Below are 15,282 nucleotides of genomic sequence, written 5' to 3' on the forward strand. Positions count from 1 at the left end.
GACCCCTTAACAGTCAAATTTCTGGCCGAAAATGGATCACATCGATTTTCTCAAATCTCAGTACCCTGTATATCAAATTTCGAGTCTGTAGACTAAAAATTAACAGAGTTATTGCGAAGGAAAATGTACACAGACACACAGACAGACAGGCAGACAGACACGCCCACAGACACACAGACACGTTCAGTTTTATAGATATATAAATAGATAGATTTGACTTGTATATAGCTCCTCAAATCTAAAGATAAACATAAGAGACGGCATTTACTAAGAAAGTTAAAAAGAAACTGATTGACCCGACGTTGTCTTTAGTCAAACGCGCCAACCATTGCGCTACCAGAGCCACTCAAATAGACGACACACAACTTAATCAATCTTGTCCTAATAAATATCTATCTATCTATCTTTCTATCTATCTATCTATCTATCACTCTTTATCATGTGGTAAATAAATATATATTAAAGGCTTTTGATATGTTATGGCATAAAGGTCTACTTCACAAGATAGTCAGCTACGGAATGGCTAGAGACGTCCTCTTAATTATTATTACTTTTTTTCATTTGGATAGGCTTATAAGTGTTGTCGATAGATAGAAATCAGAATCTCATAGTATCAATGCTGGCGTCTCTCATGGTTCAATCCTGATCCCAACCTTCTTACCGTTCTTTACTAGTGATCTACCCAATCACATTCTTAGATAATTCATAGAGATTTATGCAGACGATACCACAATCTGTGGCAACACTTCAAAGACTAGCAATGACCAAGATCCTTCTGATTCCTTGTCTCATTATCTTGAGCACGTCATGCAATGGAGAAAAACGTGGCTGGTTAATTTTAATGCAGCTAAAATCCAAACTACTCTCTTTTAATCATTATTAGGCCCCAATTGAAATGAATGGCTCTCGTCTTGGGGAAGCTTCCATGTTTGGCAAGCTTCTAGAACTGACCTTCATTTCTGATCTCAAATGGAACGTACATCAAATCTGTGGCCAAGATTGCCGGATAGATTATTGGATCATTCTACCACTTCAGTAGATGCAATTCTCTATCTGTATAATAGACAAATACGTCCTTAAAGGGAGTACTATTGTCACATGTGGACAGGGGCTGCTCGGCGCGTTGTATCCTTCCTGAATGAAACCTAGTAGGAAGTGCTTTTTTTTCTTTCCTGCAACCTCTTTCCCACAGAAGAGACGTGGCGAGCATGTCTCAGCTGTATCGTTATTTTCATGACAATTGCTCGGCTGAACTCTAATCTAATGTTTACCCTTGCCGGACTTTCACATAAAACACTCGGCTAGCTATAATCACTGATAGATTCATAAGAGTAGTGGTTGACGGGCAGAAATCAGAAGCTCACAATATTAATGCTGGAGTCTCTCAGGGGTCCATCTTGGGCCCAACTATCTTTCTGATATGCATAAATGATCTTCCAAATAACACCCAAATAGCATCCAAAGATCATTCCTGGACATTTATGCTGACGACAGTACCATCTATGGCAACATATCAAAGGCCGTAAATGACTAAATTTTCTCTGACTCTCTCTCTCTCTCTCTCTCTCTCTCTCTCTCTCTCTCTCTCTCTCTCTCTCTCTCCTATGATATTGAGCACGTGGTACAATGGGGAAAGAGGTGGCTGGTTACTTTTAATGCATCTAAAACAAAAGAAAGAATAGTTTTTATTTTTGTTGCTATCCCGAACGGCCACAGGTATATCAATTTTATATCACGCGATTTTTAGCTATGATTTTGCGAAAAAGGTCCCAGTCCGAATTGCTGTCCACCGTCGACATCTAATATTGCCACATCTCCAGCCATAGCCATCAATAATGCTCCCTCTTTTTGCTAAGATGCGCCCGTGGCCGTAGGTTGCACATTTTATTAATTTTGCCATTAGTTTCCGCTGTTGACAAAAAGGATAGTCAAATTTATTTTTTAAATCGTCTCTACTCTTTCCGATTTGCATGTAAGAAATTGTGAATTTTTCCTCTTCCAATTTGTATCCAAGTTCTCGTTTGCTGTTCGGGTAGGTCTATCAGAATTTTGGCGGAATTTTCGACACTCTTAACACAAAACTGTGAATAAAATATTTAAAAAATCGTAATTTCTCTTTTAAAAGTGGGTTGTTTATTTTCTTTATTGAATATACTTCCAAAATAAACTATTAAAGTTGTTTAAAAAATAATAGAAATATTTTTATTAAAAAAAATAACAGTGTTTATAAAGTGTCGGTGCGCTTTCATTACAGCCATTTTTTATGTAATGACATCAATTGAATTTTACGAGTTAAATATTTTTCAATTTTTAAATTTAAAAATCTATCAAAATTTTTCTGTTGATTTAATTTACGATATTTTCAGGGTCAATGGGAAATTTTATGTTCTTTCCAATAAAACAAATATAATATTTTAGACAAACGTTTTTTAAATCCCCCCCCCCGTTTTGAAATGTCTATTAAAATTTAAATAATTAATTTACTCACCAAAGTTTTTTATATCACAAATTGAAGATAAAAAATCAAAATCAAAGATAAAATATTCAAATTTAAAACAAAAAAGAAGTTTTTTTTGCAAATTTACCTGTAAAGTCCAAAGTGTAAAACTATTTTTTTTTAAACACGTTGATTTTTTTTTAGTGGAAGCTCATGTTATGCTTAGCTTGTCAATTAAATATCGGACCCTGACGACACTTTTTTCTATATCATTTAATGTTTTCTTTGTTTAGATATTTTAAAAAAATTCACCCGATAAAGAAGAATTAAAATATATTAAATCAAAAATTCATGTATTTCTTTACGAGAATAAAAAGAATGGAAATTTGGTAGAGCGAATATTTTGTAATCGGCCAAAAACCATGAATTAAATGTTATTATTTTGCAAATATGGTAGCATGTACTGACTACTTTGTACTTGAAATGAAATATGTCAAAAATACTAAAGGGAGATAACGCTCCATGGCATAAACATAAATTAAAAAATAAAATCAATTTCTTTTTTTTATTTCAATAAATTTAAATTGAATTTCTTTGTCTTTTTGCTTAATTCCTCACATCTTTGAAGAATTTATAAGAATTTATTTAAGTAAAATCTTAGTTACATTGAAAAATAGGAAATGGCAATCCTAAAGTTTTCTTTTAATATTTTTGGTATATACATAAACATTCGTTTATTTTATACAAAACTGAATAATGCTAATAGAAAAAAAAAACGTGTTTTCGTTCGTTATTACATTAAATGTTTGTTTATTCATATAGTTACTATCGAGATTACTAATATGTTGCTTTTACGTTTTTGAAATAATTATTTTTGTCACTTTGCTGCTTCTGTAAACATCAAATCGACATATCGACGAATTTCCGGTTTCGCTAATGGCGCATAACAATTGCCGAAAAAAAAAACGTTTTCCGGGACTCTTTGTTTAAAAATCCTTTTATTTAAAAAATACATGGGATATAATATATAAATATGGACAAATTCTTATACATGAATAATAGAAGCGCCCATAGCTTAGTAATTTTGAACAGGTAAGTGATTTTTTGGCAGTTATATATATTTATTAGATTTCAATGAAGTTAAATTTCTTGATTTTCGTGAAATCTTTTCTAAAGAAAACCGATGAAAAAAAATATGTATATTTTTCGATCAAAACTTTTATGATTTTAAAATTTGGTCTTTGCTCATTTTATTAAAATAAAAATTAGGGTTTGAAATTACATTTTCATATTGTTATAAGTTTGGAGACATGGAGAGTATATTTAATCGAATGTTTGCAATGATGACTTACCTAAAAATTCTGATACACCTACTGCTCGGGTACGCGCAGGCGCGTCGAGTTGAAACTCAGCATAAGTTGTTAAACCCGAGCTGTTGACGTCGTGTTCTGGGAAAAACCGGGTCAAAAGATCAAAGTGTAGTATCTGTTCTCCAGATGCTGCACTTCTATTTCTTGTTCTCTTTCGGTGGAGGAGAAATCCTTCACGACTGAGACAATTTTTATTTTTGTACCTTTTCTCCACGTTAAAAAACGACCCTGGTGTCTAACTCTGTCCCGTGGGGAGGCATAGTAAATAGGTACTCTGATTTAAAGGATGCATGAGTACCCTTAAGGAAAATAAAAGAAAATAGTTCGCCCGCGAAGTGATTTGAACACATAACAATCTTAACTGGAGTCAGTCACGAAACCTTTGCGCCACAGAGACACTCATGCACGTTTGGGCTGAGTTGAACACCCTTGTATTTATATATCGAGTAATAGAAAAAAAAGGATAAATTACCTTTCTTTCTTAAATAAAAATGCAGTTTCAGTCAAATGTAATTGCATCAACTGTAAACGTACAAAGATATTTTAAACGATTTGAGGCTCTGATTTTATTATATAAAAAAGGCACATTCTTATTCAATGTATTAACTGTATACATTCGAAATTGCCTAATATGTTCACAGTCGATGCAGGATAGTGGATGCATAAAATCCGAGCTATTAAGTTATAGGGTCGTCATTTATATGAGAGCATTTTTCAACTGAGCATATCGTAATGAAAATAAAAAGAATTACATTGACCCCGACGTGATTTGAACACGCAACCTTCTGATCTGGAGTCAGACGCGCTACCGTTGCGCCACAGGGCCGCTGGTGTTCGCTTTAATTTCATGTGCTTAATCATGGTTAAATACTAGTTTTACTCATTTAGAACTGCTTTAAAGCTTCACCGTTCACTCATTTTTCAAACAATTTGTACAGTCCATAGCTGTATTAAAAAAAAAAAATCATTTTTCGTTCAGTGAAACAAATGTTATAATAAAATTATTTTGTTCAAAATATTCTCAGAATCTGGAACGAGGAGACTTTTTTTTATTGGCTATTGGTTACCATAGCAACAATGTATTAACTGTATACAATTTAAATTGTCTAATCTGTTCACAGTCGATGCAGGATAGTCTATGCATAAAATCCGAGCTATTAAGTGAAAGAGTTGTGTAAAGTTTTATTTAAAACAGGTAGAAATCGCTTTATGCATTTATATGAGAGCATTTTTCAATTGAGCATATCGTAATGAAAATAAAAAGAATTACATTGACCCCGACGTGATTTGAACACGCAACCTTCTGATCTGGAGTCAGACGCGCTACCGTTGCGCCACAGGGCCACGCTCATATTTATATATTGAGTAGTGAAAAGAAACAGTCAATTGCTTTTCACTCTTAAATCAGAACACAGTCTCAGTTTAATCAGATTGCATCAGCTGTAAACGTACAGAGATATTTTAAACGATTTGCGGTTGAGTTATTATTTTGTCTTCATTGTGAAATAATTATTTTTTATTTTAAGTAGATTTAATTCATAATGATTTAAAAATGTGTAGAATTTATAAAAAGCAATAATATTAATATATTTTAAGGTTTATTTTAATTTCAAGAATAATCATAATAGTAAAACCGAAAAATAATCAAACTCACATGTCGTATATGGCGTATACTATTTTAATGCATGACGTCATCCTATTTGATTTCTAGCATTTATGATGTCATAAATGATGTCTTTCCGACGCTTTTTATGAGATCTTATGTGCCTTCCATTTCTGTTTTAATTGACGATTTTGTCCTATAGTGACAAACTTATTTTAATGACGTTGTCAAGTGTTCAGGGAGATTCAGTTTGTTTCTTGAAGATTGGTATAACTTGTAAAAAGATATTTCATGTGCTTAATCATTCAAACACGGTAGTGTTTGAATATATGCTTAAGTACTAGTTTTACTCATTTTAAAGCTTCACCGCTCACTCATTTTGCGACCAAATTTCAAACAATTTGTACAGTTCATATGTCACCTTCTCAACTGTATTAAAAAAAATCAATTTTCGTTCAGTGAAACAAAAATTATAATAAAATTACTTTGTTCTAAAAATTCTTAGAGTATGTAACGGGGAGACTTTTTTTATTGGCTGTTGGTTACCATAGCAACCAAATCTATTACCCTATCACAAATCAGCTGGGAACGCATCGATGATGACGTAACAGGGTCCAAAAAACTGTCGCTAATAATTTACCGCTGTCCCGACCTGTCGCTCAGCAGTACTGTTAAATTGAATTTTAAAACAATATTTCATAGAAATGCTTGCAATTCTGCGAAGCTCCGCTGATTAAGGAAATTTCAATATACTTTTTTTGAATATCCTGTCGAAAAATAAATTCAGTCTTGAATTTTTTTCTTCAAGCTCTATTTCATACATTTGTTGTATTGAACTTTTTATTTGGTGAGGATTAGTGTATAAATATTAATAACTAGCAGTATTACCCGACGTTGTTCGGGGGGGGGGGATTTAATGCCATCTTAATGCTTATTGTCTGTACATTCAGTATTTTTTTTTTTGTAATCCTTAAATTATTTTAGTAAAGTTGGTTATATTGACGTCTTACTGATCAATGTAGCTTCCACATCTGATTTGTCCCCTTAGCAGCTATTCTTCCAGCTCAAAACCAAATACTATGGTAAGGTTTTGGGAGCCATGATTTCTTTAACTCTATGCGAAAGAAACCACAGGTTCAATATTGACCATCTATTCGTTTTAAGAATTTATGTCGTTGTAGCTGTATAGTTTTACAATTAGTCAACTATGGCAAAAAATTCCTTACCTTATGTTGCCGGGCATAGTACTTATGCTTGGTTGATGAGGTCTATGTTTTTTAGACCAATGTCTTTGAAACTTCTGAATCACATTTTCACTAATATGTGTGTAGACTGTTTTGCAATTTCTTCAGGATCAGTTGTTTGTTCAATGGACGTTCAAAAAACAGAAAAATAATTTACTGTTGTACTGCTAAAATGTTATTCCATAGCCAATACAATTGTTTAGGGTTGATCAGAATGAATCTAATTATGCAGAGTTGGCAACCAAATAAAGACGAAAGAATTATAAGGACCGCAAATGCTTCTGAATATATTTAAGGGCACTCTAGGTTTTGCCAAATTCATATTTTCACTCTATTTCTCTTTCCATAGAGGTTACTGTGTAAATACATGAAATTGTTTTCATTTTGTTACAAAAAAGAATCCAGGTTAGTGAATTCTTTACTGGGTGCTGGCAAAGCTTTAGAAGGAATAAACACGGTTAATAGAGAGGAGAAATTGAGGTGTAAAATTGTTGAAAAATTATAAAACCTCTTTGTAAACAACATTTTTAGCAAGTGTTTTAGGAGAAAACACAAAGAGTTTGGATTGTGAGCCCACACGTGAGGCAGCTACATAGAGCTGACCGTGAGAAAAACATTGCTCCTGTAAATGAATGCCTGCAACGTCAAAGGTTTGGCCCTGGGATTTGTTGATGGACATCGCGAAGCACAGTTTCACAGGGAACTGTGATCGCTTGAAGTAAATGCCCAGGTCTGGATTTGATGGATATAGGGGTATCCTCGAAATTAGCACTGTCTCTCCTTTTCCACAGCCAGTCAATATTTTGGCCTCGATAATATTAGGTGACAGGGATGTTACCACGAGGCGGGTTCCATTACATTGCTTTGGTGGTATGAGGTTACGAATGAGCATTATAGGAGCTCCAACCTTAAGTCGGAGTATGTGGGGTGGCAGGCCAGGTGGTTCTAGGGAGTTTAGCAACTCCACCGTGTAATCAGCCAGATCAGCAGTATCAGGTGTGCGGTCAATGGATTTATAGACACGTTCCTCTCCCGGGATGAGTTCCAAAAGTCTGTAGTTAATCGCATTGACGGGGGCGTTTTTTGGAGCCAGAATCGCTCTCGTGGCGAGCCAATCAAAGTCCCTGTAGTTTTTCTGAATGTTCTCGAAAACTGCCTGGTATAGGTGGGTTGGCGTTTCAACGATGGTTGATATGTGTTCAACATTTGTGTAATCTTCAGTGTCTGTGGGAGTACGTCCTTCACCAAGTTCCAGAAGTGCATTAGAGAAATTAGCAGCATCTGGGTTGCGGCTAAGGTGGACACGCATATTTGTTGTGAGTTTTAAATGGTGAACTTGATCCCACAGTATCGACGATTTCAGGCATGCTTGAACAGCATCAGCGCGTGTCCCTTTTGGGACAACAGGAAGTGTTTGTCGGAAATCTCCACACAGCAGAACTGTTAATCCACCCATGATGTTGTCACAGTTGCGTAAATCTTGAAGGGTCCTGTTCAATGCTTCCAACGCAACTTTGTGCGCCATCGTGCATTCATCCCATACGATGAGTTTGCATCTGCGTAACAAAACAGCTTTATCCGCATTCTTTTCGATGTTGCATGTTGGGAATTCAGTTTGTGTGTAGTTGATGGGCAATTTTAAAGCTGAATGTGCCGTTCTGCCATCAGGGAGTAAAGTTGCAGCAATTCCAGAGGTTGCAACAGCTATAGCGACAGCTCCACTCCGTCGCACATGGGCAAGTATTAATTTGGTGACAAAGGTTTTTCCTGTGCCACCAGGTGCGTCCAAGAAAAATATTCCTCCACGGTTCTGTTGAACATTTTCATTGATCATATGGTAGACGTTCAGTTGTTCAGGCAACAGTTTAGGCTCATTCTCAGCAATGTACGCATTAAGTTCTGTAGGTGAGTAGCATATTTCACGCAGTAAATTTAGGCTCAAACTATTCCCTTCATGGCAGATGGGGGCAGGTAGGCCATATGATGGTAAAGTGGAACCACCAATTTCCAAAAGGAGGTTTTCGAGGCAAATTAGCCCTTCATTGTAAATCACTTGGGAGTAGTCTTGCTCCACCGATGTATTCTCAAGTTGGGCTCTTCTGGAAATGTCTTCGGTCATGAAGTTACGAAATTTCATCCATAGATGTTTTGGATCGCTCAAGTCACACCATACTATCATAATTGCAAAGAGCGACCGTAGAGCATGGGGAGATTTGAATAGACTTCCTTCTGTCATGGCGGCATCCCACTGAGAATCGTTTTCAAGTAGTCCCAACTGGGAGCATGCATCACGGAAGGTTTCACACAGGACGCCATCGACAGTTTTTATGTCATCAAAACTTATAGGGCCACGGACTTCGTGAAGGAGAAGACGAAGATGGAAGCACTCATGTTGACGTGGTGGCACTGTGTAAACTCGCCCGAGACAGGAATCATATTTAACCCCTGGGAAGCCATCGACAGGGTCTCCACACTTCCTGCGAGTCCACTGTTTGTTATTCCAAGTGTAGTAGGAAGGGATCTGTGGATACAAAAGCGTCTTTGCAAACTCATCATGGCCGCATAGTTTGAAGAAGGCAGTAAGCGTAGTTTCTGGTGGATGCTCCACCACCTGATTAGCAGTGCCGGCAGAAAAGTAAACTCTTTGCCCATTTTCAAGGTGAACAGCGAGTTGTATAACTGCAGGATATCTTTGGTGCAAGGGAAATGAGTAAAAATGCCATACACCTTCACCGCAACACAGGAAACGTCCAATGACATGAGCAGATGGCTCGTCTCGAGAACCGTCGCGCTGAACAGCAAACGCTGCAGCATCGCTTCCCTTGTTGATGTATTTGCAGATATATTTAATGGATTTCACTGAGTGACAGAACTCCACATTGATGTGCGATTGGAAAATTTTCGTCAGCAAGGGACAGTACGGTACTATCCATCGGTTATCAACAGTGCTCCGACCGACTATCATCGTATGGCCGCCATCACCTGGACTCCGTCGCCTGTAAAGTGGGTAACCATCACCTCCTGTTTGTGTAGCATTGACAAATCTCCGTGGGTAGCCGCAAGCGCACACCGATTTCTTTTTACAGCATGATTGAGCTTTCTGGCCAGGACCACAGGGTCCATGAACCATCGTTGCTTTGACAATTTCGTAAAGCTGTGGGTCTAATCCAGGATCGGGAATCTCGGCTGAGATAATTTTGTCAATATCAGTGGATTGAATCCGTTCACACAGCCAGATTAAGATATGGGCATGCGGAAGGCCTCTTTTTTGCCACTCTACAGTGAATATGTGGCACCTTACTCGGCCGTAGACTTCACCCTTGACTATAAGATCCATGAGTTTGCACAATTTAAGCCGGAAAACACGGGCAATGAGATCAGGTCGGTCGTAGTGTTCTTGACCCAGAAACAGTTCATCTCGTATTTCTTCCCATGATGGATTGCAGGTGAAGGTAATAAACAAATCCGGTCGGCCATAATAGCGGACGTACGTCATTGCGTCTTGTGTGCGGGCATGCATATAACGCGGGCCACCGATGTATGTGGACGGAAGAATTGTCAGTTTTCCAACAGTGTTAGGGTCAGTTTCATTTCTCATGCCATCGTGCAGATGTATGTATGAAGACGACCGAAGCTGTTTTTGGTGAACCCGAATATATAGGAGCCTTTCAGATTCCATTTTTGCTGCCATGTCGACTATGTATTGTTGCAGAAGAGGTCCACTCCGAAGGAGAGTGTTGAAATCGTCGTCGCGAACCATCAGTCTGTATGCGTAATATGCTCTGCATGTAATAGTTTTGGGATTGATGGTCGTTTGTCCCAAGTTTTGTTGACATGGTATGTGAAAATGGTATCCATCGTCACCGTAAGGAAATAGTAGGGGATATTGTAGTGCGTCGTATGATCGATGCATTTCATGTATTCGCTGTAGACGTCCACCCCTAGTATGAATAACTATGTCGCGTTTGTTGTTGTGCTCACCCTGGATGACTGCAGAAACCTCGTTGCAAGTGGGAGCATTGAAGCGACGCTCATGTTCTCCTGTAGGACGTTTGTCTGCGTTAATAACGATGGAAAAATTAGGCAGAGGAACATTCTGTAGTGCATACTTGAAACTTTGAATATATGGGTTCGTTTGGTGGAGCATGTCTTGAAGCTGCAAAACAATACTGAGTTGTCGTCGATCCGAACTGTCGTTTGTCTCGGCTGTAATAGCTAGTCGGTTTTCAGCTTGTTGGACGTAGTCACTTACGAAGTAGAGTTGTAAAAATGATGGTTGTACGGTCTCATCAGGTAAAAGGGACCCTATTAGATGGTAGACTTGGCCTTGCACCTTAAATGCGGGATTCCAGCCGCTTTCACGGACAATGTTTGCACCAAATGATGTCATTTGGAAGTAGCAGTTGAAAAGTGGAATGGATTTCCGAAAATATTTAGATTCATCAGTCATGCCCAAAAGTAGGTCTCGCAGTGGTTGAGGTAAAGTCTGTAGGGATGGTAGTTTAACTTTACCCGAAGAGCAGCATAGGCTTGGAGGTTATGCCGGCCATTTTTTAGCTTTGCAGAATGAACATATGCAATTCATCGAACCAATGCTAAGATCCTGCCGGGTAGAGAAGTCATAGTTGGCGTCATAGTTCAATGCTTTGCGTAACCAAAACTCCGGTGAAGGGCATATGTTGCCGCGAGAGGCATGAAATCTCCGAGTAACAGCCTGAACTCGTATCCTTCGAGCTTCTGGTGGCTGAGATGACCGAATGGCGGTTCTGGATGTGTTATCTCGGGCAAGTCGTCTGACCCTCGCTTCAGTAGATTCAGCAGCTCGTGCTGAAGCTGTGGAGGCTGCGTTAGCTGCTCTCCGCCGAGCTGTCCTTTCTGTAGATTCGTTGGCCCTTGCAGAAGAGGTACTTGCAGCATTGGCTGCTCTACGGTTGGCCTGAATCTCTGCAGTTTGTGAAGAACGTAGTTGAGCCATGGCTGCAGCATGTCTAGATAAACGATAAGTCCGTTGAGTAAGTGTTTCAGAAGATCTGGTCTGAGACATGCGCTGTGCTTCGCGAGAACGTAATAATTCTACTTCATCGTAGTCTAGGCTTGCTCTGATGTTCTTAACAGTAGTCGCTGCTTTCGTGCGCCTTCCGAGCTGATTTTTTTTGGGTGGCATTGTTGCGAAATTACTCTGCGGGTGTGTGTGGAATTGAAATGGAATGCTGCCGAAACAATTGTTGAAAGAGTCAATATTTAGGTAGTGTGTATGGTATAAAATAAAATAAAAATAAAGGCAATCAGTATGTGTAATTTCCCCAATACATCAATGTAGAAATATTGGGATTAAAATGTACAGTTGGAAAAACCTCTATATTTATATAAATAAAACAAAGTAAGATATACGTGAAATAAATGAATTTGAAGGTACAATAAATATGTATAAATATGTATAAATGTATGGTGTAAAATCAAATGAAAAAAATGGATGTCCAGGAAAAAGGCAATCAGTATTTGTAAAGTCCCCGTTACATCAACGTAGAAATATTGGGATTAAAATGTAAAGTTTTGAAAACCTCTACATTAGGTGTCAAAAATTGAAGATATAATAAATATGTATAAAAGTATGAGAAGATTAAATGCGAAAAGTAATAATATTGAGAAATGCTTTCTAAATGCATAAGTAATGTAAATGTAAAAATAAACAATGTTGTATTATTGTTGTTATGAATTTTTTGTTTGTTTGAATTAGAAAAAAATGTAAGTTACCGTCTGCTCGAATTTGTTAAATGTAAATGTGTGCGTCGGCAGCGAGTAGCAGTATTAGTAGGAGCAGTTGTAGTAGCAACTATTCCATAACGTAGAAGGGTTAAGTAGCGTTGGTTGCCGTTGCTCGCCGTTGCTAGGCAACGAATTGGAGAAATGGCCGATCAAATCGGAAATAGCAAATAAATAAAAGCATTGTTAATAGTAGTTGATGGTGATTTAGGAAAGCTTTCCGATGCAATAGGTACCCGTAAACACACCCAGACACACTGAGAACCTATGTGTAAAATTTCATAAACGGACGTGCAAGGGTTTTTAAATCCATAACGAACGAACACATACACACACAGGCAAAGTCACATTTATATAATTGTAGAGATAGAGATAGAGATTATAGTTACTCTGTTTGCAGAACCTATTAGATTCTAAACTTAAACTTTACTGACTTTATATATATATATATATATATATATATATATATATATATATATATATATATATATGTGTGTGTAGGGGACTAGGATATATAAATACCCCAATCCCGTTACAAAAGAATAATGAAACGAATGGAAATTGAAGGAAACAAAGACTCAAGTAATGGATAAGATAAACGTCGTTTATTTGCTGTTGAAAGAAATGAACATTTTAGTTATAACATGTCCGCGCGTATGTAACCAATGTCCGTTGCAGGACTGGTGTTGTAGCAAGAATAGGAAATGTGTTTTCATCTCAAGTTTGGGTCATTATTGTTTGTTCGCGCGTGGGAAGAGAAATAAATGTTGCAGGAAAATTGAGAATGGTAGTCCAGCGTGTAGACAACGAGTGGATATTAGAGTTGTCATCAGTTAGTAGTCAGCTACGCGAAGGTGTTCTTAGTAGCCAGTAGTAGATGGAGAGAGAAAGAGTGAGAATGTATACATACAGTCATTAGCTCGTGCCCCATACATAGTAGGAAGTGGGCGTGAGGTGCGCGTGCGCGCGCGCCGAAACGGCGGCGGCTTGTTCGCCCAACCTCTCTAGTTGAGAGTTGGTCCTAAAAAGAGGATTAGAAACAACTTTTCTCCATGTTTTATACTCGCTTCTGGAGTGTCTTTTGCGCATGTGTATTTCCTTAGAAAGCGGAAGTGACGTCGTCCATGTGTGTGTTCGTGTTCGCGTGTGTGAGTACATGTGTATACGTAAGCGTGTGTGTATATATACGTGAATGTGAGTGTATGTACGCGAACGTGAATATGTGTACATGTGTGGACGTGGGCGCGTATGTTTGTGTGCGCGTATGTATATGACAGCTTGAAATATGAATGTGTGTTTTGTGTGAGACTTGAAAAAGGCTCGTACATATATATATATATATATGTGTGTGTGTGTGTGTGTGTGTGTGTGTGTGTGTGTGTGTGTGTGTGTGTATGTGCGTGCGTGTGCGCGTGTGCGTGTGTGTGTGCCTGTCTATCGAAACAAGCAATGATTTAAGTAAAAATCTTCGAGATTGAAAAATAAAAACATATTTAGCTCTACTAACGTATTGAGCACTTTTCCCTTTTTTACCAGATATACCTCCTAATATGTATCTATCTATCTATATATATCTATATCTATATCTATATCTATATATATATATATATATATATATATATATATATATATATATATATATATATATAGATCAGGTGGTTAATAAATATATAAATAAATATAAAAGGTGTTTGATAGTGTATTACATGAAGGTCTACTTTACAAGATGGCCAACTACGGAATAGCCGGAGATTTCCTCTCAATTATTACTTTCCCTCTAATAGGCTTATAAGAGTAGTTGTAGATGGGCAGAAATCAGAAGTTCATAATATCAACACTGATGTCCCTCAGGCTTCTATCCTGATCACGATCCTCTTACTGATCTTCATCAATGAGCTATTTTTTTTTTACACGGTGATCACCACTTATCAAGGCCCGGAAGCCACTCAGGGATAAGGGTTATTGCAAGTACAGTACGTTAGTGTGGAGATTTAATGAAGTGTTTACTTAATGGGGGAATTCGTTAACATTGGACTTGAAGACATCCAGGTTGTAGTCAGGTGGAAAGCAGGCAGACGGAACAGAGTTCCACAGGCGGGCAGTTCTAAGAAATAAGCTTTTTCATGGAATCTACGTTTTGATTTAGACACAGATAAAGAGTGAGGAAAATTTTTCACAGTGGATTCAGCTAGACGGGTGTTTTTCGTGAAAGATTGGCGAGAGGGGGACCAGAGATTGGAGTTCATACGAGCACCAGCCATGGAAATAACGATAAAACAAGGATAGGCTCGCAACGTCTCTTCTGTGGGAGAGAGGTTGCAGGGTATAGAAAAGAGCATCCCCCACTAAGCCACGAAGTCTATTTTGTACTCTGTCAAGGCAGAATAGGCTGTTTTTAGCAGGTCCTGCCCCGATATGGCAGCAGTATTCCATCCTTGGACTACTTAGCTTTGATATAGGTAGAGAATTGCATCAGTAGTGAGATATCTTTTGGAGCGATAGAAGGATCCCACCATCTTTCCAGTGACCTTGGCAACAGACTTGTTCCATTTCAGATCAGGAGTAAAGGACAAACCCAGAAGCTTGTCAAAACATGGAGCTTCTCCTAGACGAGAGCCATCCATTTCAATTGATGCCAGCTGGGGATCAGAGCGTTGATGATTTAAAGATAGGAGTTTGGTTTTAGATGCATTAAAGGTAACCAGCCACGTCTTCCCCCACTGAACCACGCGCTCGAGATCAGAGGAGAGAGAATCAGAGAGAACTTTGTCATTTACAGCCTTTGATGTGTTGCCGTAGATGGTCGTGTCATCAGCATAGATGTTAACGAATGATTTAAATATGTGTTTAGGGAGATCATTGATG

At 37.9% G+C, this 15,282-nt stretch overlaps 2 non-coding genes across 2 annotated transcripts; both read right to left on the bottom strand.

The window, feature by feature from the left end:
• Positions 1-4,561: 4,561 nt before the first annotated feature.
• Trnaw-cca (transfer RNA tryptophan (anticodon CCA)) lies at positions 4,562-4,633 on the bottom strand. Its single transcript has one exon. It is a non-coding gene; the product is annotated as a tRNA-Trp (tRNA).
• Positions 4,634-5,079: 446 nt separating this feature from the next.
• Trnaw-cca (transfer RNA tryptophan (anticodon CCA)) lies at positions 5,080-5,151 on the bottom strand. Its single transcript has one exon. It is a non-coding gene; the product is annotated as a tRNA-Trp (tRNA).
• Between the last annotated feature and the right edge of the window lie 10,131 nt (positions 5,152-15,282).

Source organism: Euprymna scolopes, chromosome 6 (genome assembly GCF_053919585.1).
Source record: "Euprymna scolopes isolate OS-2025 chromosome 6, ASM5391958v1, whole genome shotgun sequence".
Taxonomy (NCBI): Eukaryota; Metazoa; Mollusca; class Cephalopoda; order Sepiida; family Sepiolidae; genus Euprymna; species Euprymna scolopes.